The sequence below is a fragment of the Squalius cephalus genome (genome assembly GCF_949319135.1).
Source record: "Squalius cephalus genome assembly, chromosome: 10".
Lineage (NCBI taxonomy): Eukaryota > Metazoa > Chordata > Actinopteri > Cypriniformes > Leuciscidae > Squalius > Squalius cephalus.
The window spans coordinates 44,340,848-44,344,592 of record NC_137131.1 but is presented as its reverse complement, the minus strand read 5'-3'; positions in this window follow the sequence as shown (position 1 = coordinate 44,344,592).

The window sequence follows — 3,745 nt, the reverse complement described above, 5'->3', positions numbered from 1 at the left end:
AGACGTCGCTCGTTGGCCGATCGCAGGCTTCTGGTAGACGTCGCTCGTTGACCGATCGTAGGCTTCTGGTAGACGTCGCTCGTTGGCCAATCGCAGGCTTCTGGTAGACGTCGCTCGTTGGCCGATCGCAGGCTTCTGGTAGACGTTGCTCGTTGGCCGATCGTAGGCTTCTGGTAGACGTTGCTCGTTGGCCGATCGTAGGCTTCTGGTAGACGTCGCTCGTTGGCCGATCGCAGGCTTCTGGTAGACGTCGCTTGTTGGCCGATCGCAGGCTTCTGGTAGACATCGCTCGTTGGCCGATCGCAGGCTTCTGGTAGACGTCGCTCGTTGGCCAATCGTAGGCTTCTGGTAGACGTCGCTCGTTGGCCAATCGCAGGCTTCTGGTAGACGTCGCTCGTTGGCCGATCGCAGGCTTCTGGTAGACGTGGCTCGTTGGCCGATCGTAGGCTTCTGGTAGACGTCGCTCGTTGGCCGATCGCAGGCTTCTGGTAGACGTCGCTTGTTGGCCGATCGCAGGCTTCTGGTAGACGTGGCTCGTTGGCCGATCGTAGGCTTCTGGTAGACGTCGCTCGTTGGCCGATCGCAGGCTTCTGGTAGACGTGGCTCGTTGGCCGATCGTAGGCTTCTGGTAGACGTCGCTCGTTGGCCGATCGCAGGCTTCTGGTAGACGTGGCTCGTTGGCCGATCGTAGGCTTCTGGTAGACGTCGCTCGTTGGCCGATCGCAGGCTTCTGGTAGACGTCGCTCGTTGGCCGATCGCAGGCTTCTGGTAGACGTCGCTCGTTGACCGATCGTAGGCTTCTGGTAGACGTGGCTCGTTGGCCGATCGTAGGCTTCTGGTAGACGTCGCTCGTTGGCCGATCGCAGGCTTCTGGTAGACGTCGCTTGTTGGCCGATCGCAGGCTTCTGGTAGACATCGCTCGTTGGCCGATCGCAGGCTTCTGGTAGACGCCGATCGCAGGCTTCTGGTAGACGTCGCTTGTTGACCGATCGCAGGCTTCTGGTAGACGTCGCTTGTTGACCGATCGCAGGCTTCTGGTAGACGTCGCTCGTTGGCCAATCGCAGGCTTCTGGTAGACATCGCTCATTGGCCGATCGCAGGCTCCTGGTAGACGTCGCTCGTTGGCCAATCGCAGGCTTCTGGTAGACATCGCTCGTTGGCCGATCGCAGGCTTCTGGTAGACGTCGCTCGTTGGCCGATCGTAGGCTTCTGGTAGACGTCGCTCGTTGGCCGATCGCAGGCTTCTGGTAGACGTCGCTCGTTGGCCGATCGCAGGCTTCTGGTAGACGTCGCTCGTTGACCGATCGTAGGCTTCTGGTAGATGTCGCTCGTTGACCGATCGCAGGCTTCTGGTAGACGTCGCTCGTTGACCGATCGCAGGCTTCTGGTAGACGTCGCTCGTTGACCGATCGCAGGCTTCTGGTAGCCGTCGCTCGTTGACCGATCGTAGGCTTCTGGTAGATGTCGCTCGTTGACCGATCGCAGGCTTCTGGTAGACGTCGCTCGTTGACCGATCGCAGGCTTCTGGTAGCCGTCGCTCGTTGGCCGATCGCAGGCTTCTGGTAGATGTCGCTCGTTGAACGATCGCAGGCTTCTGGTAGACGTCGCTCGTTGACCGATCGCAGGCTTCTGGTAGCCGTCGCTCGTTGGCCGATCGCAGGCTTCTGGTAGACGTCGCTCGTTGGCCGATCGCAGGCTTCTGGTAGATGTCGCTCGTTGGCCGATCGCAGGCTTCTGGTAGATGTCGCTCGTTGACCGATCGCAGGCTTCTGGTAGACGTCGCTCGTTGACCGATCGTAGGCTTCTGGTAGATGTCGCTCGTTGACCGATCGCAGGCTTCTGGTAGATGTCGCTCGTTGGCCGATCGTAGGCTTCTGGTAGGGATGTAGGCTCGTAGGAGCAAGTGAGAGTAGGAGGAGCTGAGCCTGTGATAGATCTGTAAGAAGCGTCAATGCCTTGAACTTGATGCGAGCAGCGAGAGGTAGCCAGTGCAGAGAGATGAACAGAGGAGTGACGTGTTGAAGACGAGACGAGCTGCAGCGTTCTGGATCATCTGTAGAGGTTTAGTTGCACATGATGGAAGTCCAGCCAGAAGAGCATTGCAGTAATCAATCCTAGAGATGACCAGGGCCTGGACGAGGAGTTGTGTTGCATGCTCAGTTAGGAAAGGCCTGATCTTCCTGATGTTGTGCAGTGCAAACCTGCATGATCGAGCTGTCTTTGAAATCTGTGAAGGTCAGCTGGTCATCCAATATCACTCCAAGATTTCTGACCGACCTTGATCGGGTGATTGATGATGAATCTAGCTGGATAGTGAAGTCGTGCTGTAGAGACGGATTGGCAGGGAGGACAAGAAGCTCAGTCTTTGCCAGGTTGAGCTGCAGGTGATGTTCCTTCATCCATGCCGAGATGTCCGCCAGACAGCTTGAGATCCGTGCAGCTACTGGGGGATCATCTGGTTGAAATGAGAGGAAGAGCTGTGTGTCATCAGCATAGCAGTGGTAGGAGAAACCATGAGCCTGTATGATGTGTCCCAGTGATGTGGTGTAGATGGAGAAGAGGAGGGGTCCAAGCACTGAACCCTGAGGAACCCCTGTGGTCAGTTGATGTGCTCTGGATACCTCGCCTCTCCATGCGACCCTGAAGGACCGACCTGTGAGATAGGACTCAAACCAGTGGAGGGGAGTTCCTGTGATGCCCAGAGATGAGAGGCTGGACAGAAGGATCTGATGATTCACAGTGTCGAAGGCAGCAGATCCAGGAGAATGAGAACTGAGTATTTGGAAGCAGCGTTTGCGATCCGTAGAGCTTCTGTGACCGACAGTAACGCAGTCTCGGTCGAATGCCCTATCTTGAAGCCAGATTGGTTGACATCCAGCTGGTTGTTCAGAGACAGGAAGGATGTTACTTGGTTGAAAACAGCTCGTTCAAGTGTTTTCGCAATGAATGGTAGGAGAGAGACAGGTCTGTAATTCTCTACAGATGATGTGATGTGTTTGGTTTTTTAGCAGTGGAGTTACCCGAGCCTGATGGAGTGCTGTAGGGAAACGCCAGTATGGAGGGATGAGTTGGTGATGTGTGTGAGTGCTGGGAGAAGTGTGGGAGAGATGATTGGGATGGGGTCTAGAGGGCAGGTGGTAGGATGACTGGAGAGGAGAAGGAAAGAGTCGTTTCTCTTTCTTCTTCTTCATCGGTTAGCGGAGAGGAGGAGGAAAGAGGGTTATTGGCTATGGAAGGGCTCGGTCTAGGTTCCTATGTGTTAAATTAATTAAAAACATAAAAAAGCAAAGCCCACCTGATGCACATTTATTTATTCTTCATTTTCTAGAACTAGAGTTTAAGAACCTTGCTGTATTTTTCTGTAATTAATTAAGAGAAAAACGCTCCTGCTGTCGTAAACACGAGCTTCCCAGGAGGACTCGAATGCACCACTATACCTCACTGCTATTGGCCAGGTAGCAGCCTAACAAACAGCTTACAGCCACTTTAATTTAAGAAGAATGCCCTGTCAGAATACACACACTTGCGGTCTTGGCCACTTGAGAGTATGTGTACACTACAGGGAGTAAGTGTGCAAGACTGTCCCATGTCTTAAAAGTGCAGTGCCCTTAATGCACACTAAACCCACACTGCGCTAGCATATCCCATCATGCATTATGTTCAGGAACTCATGTGCCCTGAGATCGCGAGATGTCCAGGAAAACCTGCATATAATTGCATATAATTCGGTAGTAAAAGCATAAAG